This window comes from Equus asinus, chromosome 3, assembly GCF_041296235.1.
Source record: "Equus asinus isolate D_3611 breed Donkey chromosome 3, EquAss-T2T_v2, whole genome shotgun sequence".
In the NCBI taxonomy this organism is placed as follows: domain Eukaryota; kingdom Metazoa; phylum Chordata; class Mammalia; order Perissodactyla; family Equidae; genus Equus; species Equus asinus.
This window is the reverse complement of record NC_091792.1, coordinates 129,633,604-129,649,051: the sequence shown is the minus strand read 5'-3', so window position 1 is coordinate 129,649,051 and position 15,448 is coordinate 129,633,604. Positions and strand designations below refer to the sequence as shown.

The 15,448-nt window shown below is 40.9% G+C and overlaps 1 protein-coding gene across 3 annotated transcripts in view; it reads left to right on the top strand.

Moving 5' to 3' along the window:
- The window catches only part of RHOH (ras homolog family member H), a 42,068-nt gene that overhangs the window by 1,839 nt on the left and 24,781 nt on the right, over positions 1-15,448 (top strand). Inside the window, exon 2 of one of the 3 annotated variants that reach the window (XM_014857199.3) lies at positions 4,011-4,179. The gene's annotated coding sequence lies outside the window, so the exon portion shown is untranslated. Of the gene's footprint in view, positions 1-3,779; positions 4,180-12,219; positions 12,399-15,448 lie in introns of those variants that run through there. The other 2 variants (XM_070506003.1, XM_014857200.3) reach the window with 2 other exon arrangements.

Genomic DNA, 15,448 nt, shown 5'->3' with positions numbered 1-15,448 from the left:
CCTCTCCCTGCCCTCGGTGGCCCAGCTCTCCCCGTTGGGACAGCAGTGGTGTGAAGAGTCAGGACAGATGGATGGGGTGAATCTTTGATCTGCTTTTCACAGGCCCTATAGTTTCATGTAAATCGTTTAACCAGCTGAGGTCTCCTTGGCTGGAAAACATAGTTAAAAATGTTTACCACATAGGGTTATTGTGAGGATTAGATGAGAGAATCAACCTACTGTTCAGCAAATGGTTCCTGAGTGACTGACTATTCAGTGCCTGAGATACATCAGTGAGCAAGACCAGGCCCTGGGCCTCGAGGGCCTCTGAACTGGACGTTTTGGGTCATTACAGGGCTGTTTGGTGAGGGCTCTGGCAGTGTTCACACAGGTACCATGGGAGCTCATGAGAGCACACCTAACCCGGCTTGCAGTAGGGGCAGGCAGTAGTCATGGAAGGCTTCCGGGAATTCGGCTTTTGACAAGGGTCTGTTTCCACACCCATAGTTTCCTTCCTTCCTGCCACTCTGGATTCCCCAGGGTTTTCCTCCACTTTCATCCCAAGACTGGACTATATATATATATATATATATATATATGTTTATAGCGTGTCTGTAAGTGTGTGCATGTTTTTTTTCCTGCTGAGGAAGATTTGCCCTCAGGCAACATCTGTTGCCAATCTTCCTCTTTTTGCTTGAGGAAGTTTTGCCCTGAGCTAACACCTGTGCCAATCTTCCTCTATTTTGTATGTGGGTCGCCACCACAGCGTGGTTGCTGATCAGTGGTGTAGGTCTACACTGGGGAACTGAACCCTGGACCCCGAAGTGGAGCACACAAAATTAACCACTAGGCCGTGGGGCCAGCCCTCATGTTCGTGTTTTTTAAGTCATTTGCTTCCTCCCCTCACCACTACCCTGTCTGTTAAGAGAATGAGTGGGGAGAGAGAAAAAAAGAAAGATTTCCAGGAAAGGAAGAAAGTTAGATAGCTGATGCCAAACTCCCCCCACCATCCTCAAGAAAATCCCCTCTGAGATGAGACTGTATGTGAAGATTAGAAGGGTCTAAGGGGCAAGAGGACAAACTGTTTCTCACTGTCAGGAGCAGGAGGAAGCACAAAGCCTGAGTGTATGAGAACGCCTAAAACTCCAATTACAGACCCAGGGAGAGCCAGTCCATCCAAAGAGGAAGAGCAGTCAGCTGAGGAGCCAAGAGGGAAAGGGGAGTCTTGCAGCCAGCACGGCGATGCCCTTCCAGCACCATCCAGGACAGAGTGGGAGCGCTCTGGCCTGAGGACGCACCCCTCCATCCTGGCCCTGGAGTACGCATGCCCTTTTGTGGAGAACACGTACAGGCCTGAGGCGCTGAACTCACAAATCGTGCTTGTGGTGCCTCTTGCTTTGTTTCCTAAAGGGCAGAGTCTCGGCTCACCTTCTGCTCGAGGTGGAGGGGGCCGTCTGTGCCTAACACCTCTGCTTTCACAAAGGGACCCTGAGACACTGAGAAAACCGCCAGATCTCTTCCTGGAAGTACAACCGATTTTGAACTCTTTGCTGCCCCGAAGCTTTTAGAAGCTCAGATGAGAAAACTCTTTTATCCTGAATTTTCTGAAGCATATCTGAAGCCAGTCTTCATCTCTGCGTTAAACTGACACCTCAAAGCAGTGTCCTGGAATCCCACACACTGTACCAATCCCCCAGCACACCCTCCCCTGCGGGCACCCTGGGGTTGCTTTTAGTCGACTCTGGTGAGATGAAGTCAGTCTACCCTGAGGAAAAATGTAAGGAACCACCTCACAAAACTTGCCACTGGCTGCGTTTCGTCTAAGGATGGTGTCTCCCTTCAGTCGTGAGGTTGTCTCTGTGAGAATCCAGGAGCCTAGTTTCTCTTCAGTCTCGGTACCAAGAAGCCAGGCAGCCCTCACCATCCTGAGCAATACGCTCCTTTGATCCAGTGGGCATTCACTTTTCTATGTGGTGGTGTTTGCCGCTTCATACCAGTTGCTTAAAGTCTTAGAACAAGTTGCCATGCGTTTTCTTCATCAACCTAACCCCTGGTTCTAGCTTAATTTTTGTCTTCATTTCTCTTGGCCTCATCTTTTCATTTCTTGTTTTTAATTGGTTTTCTCTTGCTAAGCTGGATGTATCATTACAAGCTGCCCTAAATCTTTTGACGAACAAAACCAGAGGTAAATAAAGTATCCACCAAGCATATGTTCTGCTTACCTAATCATATCATGATGGTGACAGAGGTTTCCACACAAAATTTTGTAGAAGGAGATAATGTGTTCATCAGAGGGCTCAAGGATTTCACCAGACAGATTAAGTTCTTATTGTGCATTAATCAATTGACATTTAGGTTCATGTAAGATTCTCTTATGGGCTTAGTTAATGTGTGTCCATCTTTGAGAATGCTCATCTTGCACTGTTTTTTCCTCTACACACCAGACATATTAATCCTCTTTCACTCCTTTGAACATGCCAAGCTCTTTCTCACCTCAGGGCCTTTGCACATACCATTGCCTCTGCTTGGAATGTCTTTCCTCCTACTCTCCCAGGTTCCTCTTTCTCATCATTGGAGTGGTAGTGGCACATTAGAATGATCAAGGGAGTTTATATTGATGCCCAGGCCCCAAGCCAGACAAATTAAACGAGAATCTCTGGGAGTGGGGCCTAGGTATTGGTATTTTTTAAAAGCTCCTCAGGTGATTCTAATTTTCAGCCAGGACTAAGAGTCACGGTTTTAGGTCTCAGCTTAAATGTCAGCTGCTCAAAGAGGCCCTCCTTGACCACCTCTAGGATGTAGATATTATCTTGCTCTCTAGCCAGCCAAGGGTCCTTGGGATATTATGAGAGAATCCATGTTAACATTCAATGGCTATTTTAACTGGCAAAATGGTTGCACTTTCCTTTTACCTGACTCTGGTGTCCCAGAACTTTTCGTGTGAGATTTGTAAATTGATCCTGACTCACAGCATCTCTTTTATGTCCATGTCTTTCTCCTTCACTTGATTCTGACCATTACGAGTGAGAGATTCCATCTCCTTCATCTTTGTGTCCCCACCCCACCCAAGCACCCAGCACTAGATCTTGCACATAGTAGGCGCTCTATAGATATATATATGTTTGTCGAATGGAATTGACTTTATCCTTATGGCACGTAGGCATTGCGTGGGTGGGGGGATTGTGACCACATCATGAAAGTTAAATTTCTTGGTTTAGGCAACTCAGCTGTCGTCTAAATATGGTCTCCACACCTGGATTGCAGCGAAGGACAAAACAAGTAAATTTGTGTTTGGAGGCAAATAATGAAACTCTGAGGAGTCTGAAAACAACTCCTAGCCACGTACCTCGCGACGCAGGTGCCCGTTCACCAAAGGGTGACTGTATGGCGGGGCTGTTCGAGCTCTCGCTATGGCTGAGTCTGTTCTTTCCGAATCATTATTTGGTAGTTATTAATAAAGCGAAGCTGAGCAAACCACCCACCCACCGTTTTCCCTCCATGGTTACCATGTTCTCCAAGCTGACATGTAAATTCTAAGGTGCTTTTTCCTAAGCTTAAATTAACCAAGACCCATCGGTGGGGTAGACTTTTTCTCTTATTATTTGTTTTTGTTTATTTCACTTCCTTAAGGAATCATCTTGGTTTTTCACTCTTCATTTCCTCAGTTTTATGTAGGTGATTTACTGGTGGGAAATGGGGAAACGAGGGAGAGGGAAATGGTCCCAGGGGGTTGATAAATTAAATACAAATCCAGCCATGCAGCAAAGGCCTTATTCTGCCTTTTATCTGGGGAAGTTCTCATATTATCATGGAGAGAAACACACGTGCACACACACATCACCAAACCCACACAAATGAAACCCCCTTTTCGGAGAACCAGCTACAGGAAATTGACTTCTACACAGGAACTTGCTAACCTCTTTTTTCACATTGGGATTGTTCCTGCTGCCCCAGTCACCGCGCGCACTCAACCTAACCATCTTGGGTTGGATTCTCTACCAGCCCGGCTCTTATATTTTTGGTCCTTCCAGGGCGAAGCAGTTATATTCTTGGGGAAGAAGGAAAGGCTGCCCTTAGAAGGAACTCATAGCAGCGAGACGGCTTGGGCCGCTTTTGTTTTTACTGACCTGCACCGAACAAATTTGACTTCCGGAGTCAGTCATTTTGGTGTCAAGAAATTTCTTCGGCATTCTACAATGGGTAAGACTTTTGCATCTTTAAAAACATTTCTTCAGTGTCAAAAGAAATCTTTCTAATTTTATTTAGCTTTTACTCTAGCCTAAACATAGTAATTACCTCGTTCTACCTGTTGTAAAGTATAAAACCATGTTATGGGGGACAAGGAAGGTACCCTGATATCCAGTTACACCCCGCTCCCCCAAGTCCTAACAAGATGTATATAGTTTTTGAAACAGAAAAAGTTATAATAGTTGGCTTTTCGGTTTGCCAGATGATCTTGTAGAGAATTCATAAGCTTGTGATTGACTATCACTGAGCTCAAATATTTGGGTAGTCTAAATATCACCATATGTTTGATGAAGAAAGCCTAAAGATCCTCTGAGTTGTGCAAATATGAGCTTTAAAATTTTTTAATTCAGAAAATTAACAGAACCAAACATCCAATGATGTAGCTTTGGATCTGGAACTCCCAGCTTGTTTGTTTCACCCGCTGCCAATGCGAAAGTCCTCTTTCTAAAAGTGGTATGTTATGTATAGGTATATAGGTTTAAATTCAATTCAATTTAGTATTTGAAGCGGTTTGATTTGGAGACATGCTGTGAGGTACCAATCAGTTGCCTGGCCTGTACCTAAATAAAGTTTGAGAAATCACTGGTTTTAGCTTCTTTACTAAATTAAAGCTGCCATTGAAATATTCAAGCGAGCAACAAGTATTCAGCGATTACTTAATTGGTTGTAAGCTTGTGCTGTAGAGGATATAAAACAAATACAAAGAATTCTCAACGTTGAAGGACCTTATTATCCAGCAGTTGTGGTAAGAATTAAAATGTAGGAAGCAGTGCAAGATGAGAATTTAAGTGATGAATGGGGCGGCATAGGCTGTGAGAGTTACAGGAATTACAGGAAGGGGACTTCAGGGTAAGCCAGAGGAGCCTGGACGACACGGGCCTTGGCAAGCTACCAGATTTGAGTAGATGGAGAGGGGGAGGGTTATTTCACTCTGGGACGACTGTGTGGGCAAAGGCACAAAGGTGAGACTGACTAGGAAGTGACCAGCCCAGCTGGGGAGAAAAGAAGAAAGTTTGTTTTGCACATTGGCAGGAAACAAGGTTGGAAGATTAGAGTGTAGGCAGGTTATGGAGGACCTTGAGAGGCTGCTGAGACGAGATGCCATTCAATAGTTTTCCAGTCTTTTTATGCCATTGGGCTCCTCTTTCTCAGCTTTCACAGCTCTAACAGAATTCCATCTGAGAAGGGACCTGGAGATCCTTGCCTTTTCATCCTTGGGCTGCTTTATCTCCATGTCTCTGACCCTCCACTTCTCCTCTCCCGTCTTCCCTTAGCACACCATTTATGCAGAGAGGTTTATGTGGCTGGGGGTCCCTGTAAGACCTCCATTTCTGGCTAGTACTTTTTAAGGAGGCCCTTCAAGCATCTGGTAGCTAAAATGGCCTTCCTCTTGGGAGGGTGAGTTGGTTGACCAATTACAAGCAAATCTCTATTCTTCAAAACCCAGTCCCCAAATCCTGTGAACTATGTGTTACTTCCTTTGCATATCTGAATGAGAAGTTAGGGATTTGCTGCTGCTCTTTTCCTAATGATTCGGAGCACTGTCTTTTCTGGACCGTGAAGTCTCTGCGTCCATATGCTAATAAAAATGCGGTCCGCTGAATAAGACCCAGACTTTGAGCTAGATCGCCTTCTGTTGAATTCCGGTGCTCTCGCTTCTGAGCTGTGGGAGCCTCGGACGCATTACTTAACTTCTTCAATCCTCAGATTGTAAAAAAATCTGTAAAGTGGTTCTATTAATAACTGAAAATACCTACTTCAGAGAGTCGTTCTAGGGATAAAATGAGATAAAAATACAAAAGGCATTTAGCCTAGTGCCTGGCATAAAATAAACTCTCAATAAACATGGCTATTAATGATTCTTATTAAGGCTGGGGACACTAGAAGGAAGACGGTGTGGTGCCTGGCTTGGGAACAAGATATCTGTAAAGTAACTTTTTGAATGCCAAGATTCCTTTCAAAGGAAAGTGGAGGTGACAGAATTAATTAGAGGCTGGGAATTAATATTTTTTGAGCACCAAGTATGGACTAGGCGCAGGGTTAGATGTTTTATAGTGGTAATACATATGAAAAATGGAAAACAAGATTAGAAACTGATTTTTAGAGCATTTCCATATCATATTCTCAATCTTATAACGCAACTCTCGGAGGAACTGCTTTGTTCTTTGTGGCCATCTGGGGCTGATGCTCTCTGAATGCTTTGGGTGGAATTATAGAGTATTCGGAATCAGAGGTAAGAGGATGACTCTTCTTTCTTGGCCAGCTTCAATTAAATTATTTAATTTTATGATGTATTTTAATTTTAGTGCTAGCAAGGCACAGCTAAAAAATCCATTTCTATTCAGCAATTAGGACCATTTTGACAAGGAGTGCCCAAAATGCTTCTTTGGGTACTGGATGCTTGGGTCTAGGTGAAAGCCGAGATTAAAGCGCATCCTGCTTTCCCATCCCGCTCACCAGATTAGAGATTCTTTTGAGTTAGTAAGCCCCCCTTAAAAAATGCAAATACGGACAGTATGTTCATTATGCAGGGGATTTTCAATTATACGTGCCGATTACTTTTTTCAAGTAGCGATATTGCTTCTCTTTCTAGAGCCCCACTAATATCATAAGGGAGGCAATTTGGGGACTCGGTGTATGGAAAGGGGGAGGCACAAGTCAGGTTGGGGTGCCAAAGTGGAGCATGCTGGAAGGCAGCATGGCAGTGTCGGGCGCTGGGTGGGCAGGGAGAGCAAGGAAGGATGTCAGAGATGGAAAGGGTGAATGGAGAGAGGTGGCAGGGTGCCGGAAACAAAGGCTCCTCCCGTTCAGCTCTTTAGTCACTTGACTCTGGCAGCTGCTTGAATGCCCTGCTTGTTTGCCCTTCTCGATGCCTTGCCTAAGAAGTGGTCATATTGTTCCCCGGATGTGCACCATTGTTCAGAGACAATTTGATTTGTCTGTTTCTGGCCTGGAAACATAGCTCCTAAAGCCGGATGGACGTCAAAATCACTTGGGGAGCTTTTCAAAAATAATGAATCTCACATATCACGCCCCAGCCCCAGAGTGAGCTCCAGGAATCTGCGTGATCATAAATACAAACCCTGTTCCCCTAAGGGACTTGGAGGCAAGTGTTCTGCAGGTGAGCATTTGGGAGCCATTAATCCAGAGCTCTCCCACCAAGACCCCTAACACGAGATGTGAGTTGAGTAAGTGCTGAAATGAGGCAAAATGATCTTCTTATTGTGATTAATATCTTCATTCAAAAGTATTTCCTTTGTTTTGAATTTATTTCTTAGGAGAATTCCTGGGAATTTTTGTCAACCATATTTACATTTTAACATGCAAATGTCCTTATACTTTAAAAATTCTAAAATGTTATATACATATAGAGGCTATTCATTATGACTCAGAGAAAGCCCAAAGAAAAGAATTTTCTTTCAAGGGAGAAAGCATGAATTCACTCTCCCATTTCTCTTTTCCAGTAAGACGGAATACTAATGAATTACTTTTGGAAGACAATTTCAAAGCATTACAGAATGCTCAGTTGCTTCTCAGAACATAAGTCGGAGCTTTCTTATCTCTGCACCTAATTTCTTGTACAGCTGAAGTTAGCAGTGACTTCTTCCCCATTTCGTAGAAAAGAAAACCAACGAAGAGAGTGGTTAAGTAAGATGAAATATGGTTCTTATCACATTTGCTGTGAGAACTATGCATAGTCATCCATTTGGTCATTGTCTGAGTATATGAATGATTGATTAGTTTTTGTAGGTGACCCTATGGAAAAACACTAGTAAAAGGAATGCATGAAGAGAGTATTGTCCAAGTTGGGGAAGGGTGGGTAGAATTAATTGACCCAGATAGACCTCCTGCTCTATCTATTTTTTGTAATATGTTTTATTCATTATATATTTGCATAATCTGCTAACCTAAAAGCATGGTTATTGTTTGTGGCACAGATGGGAATAAGGTGAATTTTCAATGGCTTCAATGAAAAAAGAAAGAAAAAAGACATGCTCTTACAAAATATCAAGTGAGATATTTACAGTGGTGTGTGAGAGCCTGCCTGTACCTGTTTGTAAGAGTTGATTATGATATTTCCAGAAATTTTGCAAGCCAGTCATTAAACACAACCACCATTAAAAATTAAATTATGTAATTCACAGTTTAAAAAGTTGTATTAAAAATAAAGGAGATAAATACTCAAAATTCATTACTTCCTGATTACTTACTGTATTTTACCATTATTTATGCTCTTGAAGTTATTTTGATTTATCTGTACGATAGAGAAATTATATAATGGTGTGCTACTGGGCATCTCTTTCTAACTCTGCATTCAGTGATGTCATGTTCATAGCTTGAAACTGGCCATAAGAGGAGTATTTACACCACAGAAATTGGCAAATACTATAAGTGAGGCTCCTCACACTTTTTTTTGAGGCAAGCTTGTTAAATGTTTACTGGCATACCACCCAGAAACTGTGGCAAATACAAATACGGCAACTCGACAATATGTGTCAAGAGCCATTAAAATGCTCACACACTTTGATCCATTAATTCTATCCCTGGTAATTTATTCTAAATAAATAATTCAAAGAAGGAAAAAATAACATGCACGAACACATTCACTGTATTATCATTTATGACAGCAAAATCTGAAAATAACCTGTATATGCAGTAGTGATGCTGGCAGCATTAACTCCGTGGGATATTTTGTTGTCATTAAAGGTAATGGTTATGGTAGTTAGGAAAATATATTTGATATGATAGCAAATTAGAAAAACAGGATTAAAAATTTCACTTGCATTCAGATTTTATGAATGAAGATTAAATATGAGCATAAGAAAAACGAAAGCATTTGGTGCGATAGAACGGTGAAACAGAATTTTGTTCTTACTTCATTTGTTGTAGTAGTGGTGTATGAGCATTTAAAAATTGTGGAGAAAGCCTGTAAATCAGTGATCTTGAGTAGTTTTACTATTGAAGGGGAAAGCCGTGAGGAGTTTTGTGGACCGGGTGAGGCTTGCCTTGACGTGCAGATGTGTGCTGTGAATCCCTGGGCAGAGTATTGCAAAGGGAGCTTGGATCCAGGCAGTCTGGAGTGGTGGATGCTAAGGGGGTTTCTTTAGAGCAGCTCAGGACAAGGGCACCAGTGGCTGGCTGGGTACTGAGGACTTGCTAAAGTAGGTGGACTTTGGAAGCTGAGAAACAGCCCAGAGAAAAGGTACCAGCAAAGGCCAGAGAGAGAGAGGAAAGAGAATTTCTTAGGAAGAGGGAGGGAGATGCTCTCTCAGAGATGAGCAAGATGGATGTGAAAATGGTTCTGTTAGATCTGAAAACAATAGGTCTCACACCAGAGAGAAAATGGTTCTTCTAAATCATGAGTTCTCAGATTTTAGTGCATTTACGTCACCTGGATGGATGGGGGACATGTTAACACGTGCAGCTTCCCGAGTTTCACCTGCGTGGATGCTGATCCAGTAGGTCTGGGAGTTGGCAGGGACATGCATTTTTAATAAGTCCTCTTACCTCATAAAGATTCTGATACAAATGATCTGCAGATCATATTTTGAGAAAAACTAATGGATTAAAGGTAATAGTTTGGGCTGGTCCCTGGAATGTATCTGTGCGTGTGTGTGTGTGTGTCTGTGTGTGTGTTGGAGGGTGAGGCTGTTTCCTGGAGGCCTGGGATCTAAGGGCTTATGATGTAAAAGGGGTGTGACAACAGAGAAAGCCCACAAGGAACAAATTATTCTATTGAATCTATAGAAGCAAACTGAAAACAGGAAGCTGTTCTTATGAGACTCCTTAAAGGAACACAGTTTGTACCAACAAATTCCCTTCCACGGTTTTGCCAACTGCCTTTGTCAAGCATTTTGACCAACTGAAAGTAGCTGAATAAGGGAACTAGCAGGTGGCAGCACAGAAAGAAACGGTCATAGGCAGAGTCTAGGACCCACGAACGTTCTATTTCAAACCAAACTGGGAGGTGGCCAAAGAAAGTCTAATTTTTGATGAAATGTTGTACTTATTTTAGCACTCGAAATAATAACAATAATTAGATATAGGCCGTAACAACATATCACATAATATGTGATAATTACATATCACAAAATAAGTATGTCAAAAGTGAACAATATCACCATAACAGCAGCCATGGCACGAAATTGTCTGCTTCACCTGGCTTTAGATGAACTTTACTGACTGTAATAAAGCTCTCAAATAGCCTTTAAAGATTTTGTTATCCCTTTTTCTCTCCAAAGCCCCCTGGTGCATAGTTGTGTATTTTTAGTTGTGGGTCCTTTTAGTTGTGGCATGTGGGACGCCGCCTCAGCGTGGCTTGATGAGCGGTGCCACGTCCATGCCCAGGATTCGAACTGGCGAAACCCTGGGCTGCTGAAGCGGAGCGCACGAACTTAACCACTCGGCCACAGGGCTGGCCTCCTCAAATAGCCTTTAATATCTTGGATTCTTCCAACTTTACACTGAAGATGATTCTTTTACTTTGAAAAAGTTTGCACATTCCCCGTCGTCAGGATCACTAGTCTCTTGGGACATGCATGACAAATCAAGGACGAATCAACAACCCCTCTTAGCAGTGGAGGCACAACGCAGGGTCTGTGGGATGTGCAAGGGTCTGACACCTGAAGTGAGACTTCCTTCCACAAGCACCTGCTGACTGTCCTGTTCCATACTTCATAGGGTTTTTCATGGACCTATTGGTTTACACTTTACAGCGGTGTTCCCTAAGCGCTATTTCACTTGCAAATTCCTTTGAGAATCTGATGAGAACCAAAGACCTCCTCCTTGAGATAAAAGACCATATGCAGGAACATTTGCTATACAATTTTAGGGGATTTAGGGGCCCTCTTACACCCATCCTTGGACTCTCAGTGGTCCAGAGGCCTCATATTAAGAACTCCTGCCTCAGAGGCTGTCGGTACAGCAGAGGAGGCCTTGCAGAAAGTTCTGATTATTGCTGAAGTCGAATTTAGCTGCTGAAGAGAAATGCTGACTTTCCATTTGATGGCTAAAATGAGGACAAGATGGTAGATGTGTGTAGTTTTATAGCACTGGATCCTTAAGTTGAGTAAACATGTGGGGCTAGAGTTGGTTCTTTTCAGAGTATATGCGACTCATGTTCCAAGTCTTTAATTCTGAATTCTCTTACGTGAAACCAGGGTCAGTTCCCATATGGGAAAGCAGTCTCTCAGAATTTTACTTTAGTTACTGTCATGTCTTATTTACTGTCCTATGTACCTTGGATGGCAGAAAAAATGCAGGCAGGTTGAAAATACCGACCTGGCCAACTCCGGAATACAGGGAGTGGCGCGGGTCCAGCTGCCGCCCATCAACAAGTACCGATACACAGCCGGGCAGCTCTTAGAGGTGAAATGCATTAGCCAGTGTGTAATGTGCTTTCTTCTGAGTGTAAACTGTGGGCTTTCCTATCTGAAGCTGAACACCTGTTTGAGCCCTGATGACTTTGGAGATAGTCCTTTTCCTATGTAACCTTTAGACCACGGAAGCTTAAAGTAAACATGCTTCCTAATGTAGTAGAAATACAGCTAATGCTCGAAAGGATCACTTGAATTAACAAAGGGCAACTATGGTATCTTTTCTGAGTTCCCTAGCTATCCTTTTTCTTTTCATCCTCTACATCTTAGGAAAAGCAATTTCAAAACGTAGATTGCGGCAACGTTTCTATTGAATTCTAGAGCAATGATGGACAATTTCTGAATGGTGACAGGGGAGTTCTATGTAAAACTTGGATCAGAAGTTTAAAACCCAAACCCATAGTTTCGGATTTTCCCAAGAGCTACCCGTTTGACATGTCATCCAGGAAACACCCAACACACATATGTGGAAGGAAAAATAAAAAGTCTCTTCCAATAGGGGTTAGACTTTTGTGGTTTTCAGTTTAAAAACTAGGTTGTGCAATCGTAGTCATGAAGAAAATCACCAGTGTTTTCAGCCGAAATTCATGTTCACTTTCTTTTCCGACCTGTGACCAGCCAATCTTGTGAAGTTATGTTATCTTAAAGCTGCTTCTTATTCACTGGTCCTCTTTAAAGGGCTGAAAGTGATCCTGCTTTTTAAATTGTCCTACATCCATTCACGCTATTTGGAATTTAAATACCAGTGCTTCATCCTTTATATATTTGGTCGTGACTGGTTTTATTCCTCAACAGGTATGTAGCTCATTATTTTACCTACCAATTATAATTACTTTTCGTTTCTTTGCTAGTTTTGAGAGTGCTTAAATGTTCTTAAATACCATATCTTTAACAAACTAATTACTAGGGTAAAATTCAGGATAAATAACAAAAATTCAGTTGCCTCCATCGTCTTTTGCACTTTGATCAGGAACTTTAAAGTTATCGAGTTTTTCCGTTTCCTATAAAATATTGGCCAAAGCACAATTTATAAACAATATTACCAGCTAGTCAGGGAAAAGAGTTGAATGATCCTTTTTTCTTACCACTTAGTAAGCTCTGTTCTAAATTATTATTTTGAATCAGTTTAGATGGCTTTAGAAAGACCGCTTTTCAGAAAAATTGCAAGTAACTGGGCAGTATGAATGAATAGCCTTAAAATGTTCATAGCCTTTGACCACTTCTAAGAATTATTCCTAAGAAAACAATAAGAGGTATTTTATCAAAACTTTTCAACACAACGATTTTTTTAATAGTAGAGGAACATAAAAGGTGCCTAAAATGTCCAAGAGAAAGGCATGATTAAATAAATTGTACTTCAGCTTATTAAACATTCATTAAAATATTTTTTGAAGAATGTTTAATAAGTGAAAAAAATTAGAGTATAAAATTATTTATTTTTGTTTAAAAAGGCCTGTATATATTTTTTGTACATGAATTCAGAATATAAAGGTAGATAAAACAATATGTTAAAAATTATCATCTAGTAAATGATAAGATTATGTATGATTTTTAAAATGATTTTCATTTTTCCTGTATTTCCTATAATTAGCAAATATTATTTTTATAATAAAAAAGACCAAAAGTCTTTATTAAAAAGAAAGTCAATTTATAGTGTGAGGTTAATACTGAAACTAGTAAAAAGATTTTGATATAAGAATTATTTTGGCACTTTGAAGGAAACCTAATGCTTTGAAAGCCTTTAGCCTATAATTAAATTTTATCTTTTAAGATTTAGAGGATATTTAGATTTAAAAGGATTTCGAGTTTCTTTATCTTGAACCTTAGTAAACCATAGAAAATCACTTTTAATGAGAGATGTTGGAGTTATTAAATAGGTTTGCGAGTAGTTTTTGTTTTTAAAATAAGAGAGAATTAACTTTAGTTAGTATCAGAATTCAAGTAAAATATAAAATATTCAAGTGATGAATATAGATGATTATTTTTAAATTTTTAACATGTGCAAAGATTCCCAAAGGGGTCTTTTAGGAGGCACATAATCCTTATGCATCTTAAATATTTAATTTAGATATAATTGACTTTCTAATATTTTGAAAGACATACCTGCTAGGCAAATCACAAATGTATTCGTTTTGGTGTAAAATAGGAAAATTATCTTGGAGACTTTCATGCCATTTTTCTACACAATAATATCAAATATTTAAAAGTTTGTTAGTTTCAAATGCCAAATATTAGTTGGAATATTTTAAAATTATTTGAAAAGTTGATTAGTTTAGAGAAGGAGAAAGTTTTCCTTTAAACATGAGTGAAATCTCGTTTGATTTGTGTAATATTTCTGAATACACTTTTTGTTCGTTTTGTGCATGCTTCTCTCTGGCTTTGATTTAACAATAACTCATGATCACATTAGACAGTTATAGTTGATGAGACAGACATCATTATCAGTTAGCAACTTTTCAGCGGCAAGTTTTACAATACCTGACTAACAGTAACTTGAAAAAATTCAGATTCATTTCTCGCACCTAACAAGCAGTCTGGAGGTCTGCGTTTGTCACTGGTTCAGTGGCGCCATGACACTGTGTCTGCACTTCTCTTGTCTTTCATCCTGGTTGCGAGACGGTTTTTGCAGCTTCGAGCCTTGTGCCTCCATCAAGAGGTGCAGAGTTGGGAGGAGGTGGAAAGGAGGCTGACTTGGCAGTGGTGTTGCTTTTTCTAGGAAAAGTTTTCCCAGAGAACTTCCAAACAAATGTCAGCTTCCGTGTCTTTGCTAGGACTGAGTTACCTGGCCACCCCAGCTGCGAGGAAAGTGGGAAACAGGAAATAGAATAGGTATAATTGCCTTCGACTATGCATTCTTAAGGAGGAGGGAGGGCAAGGAGTGTGGTGAGAGTCGGGGTGGAGGTGGGCGTGGAGGTGAGGGTGAATGGGGTGGTACTGTTATCATCCTTAAGTAGGAGAATATGGTTTTTTGGGGAAGAGGAGATGCAGAAAAAAATCTTACGCTTTTTATATATAAAGCACAGATATACATACAATACATAAACAGATATATTGTATATGTATGTATTAAAATTTAATGGATGGAGGGATTAGGAAAAAAGTATCTAAAAATGCTCTTAGGGAGATGATAATGAAAAAATGTTGAGAAATAGTGGTCCAGACCAAGTATGAGCCATTGCCTGAGGCTTTGCACATTGTCTCACAAACAAAATTGGATTCTACTACTGATGACAAAGAGAGGCACGGATATTGAGTAGAAAACTAATGATGTCTGCCACAGACGATGTCATAAATTAACTTAATGAACAACTTACACTATCTTGCAATTGGTAGTCTTCTCTCACTGGACTGTGAACTTCTTCTTTTTTATTTTTTAAAGATTTTATTTTTCCTTCTTCTCCCCAAAGCCCCCCAGCACATAGTTGTATACATTTTAGTTGTGGGTTCTTCCAGTTGTGGCAAGTGGGACGCCATCTCAGCATGGCCTGATGAGCAGTGCTAGGATGGCGCTCAGGATGTAAACCGGCAAAGTCCTGGGCTGCTGAAGCGGAGAGAGCAAACTTAACCACTTGGCCAGGGGGCTGACCCCTGGACTGTGAACTTCTTAAGAGTAGGAACTGTATCCTATTTATCTTCGTATATTAGTACCCTAGGCCCTCAATATATATGTTTTGTAGGTTGAATGGAACAAACAACATTTTACCTAACATACGTTTTATAGCTGGACTAATTACCCCCAAATATTAATTTCAACATATTTCCCTACCCAAAAGCCTTCAGCAACTTCCAATTCCTTACAGGAACTAGGTCCAGCTTCTCATTCTCATTTCCTAGCACTTTTCCAA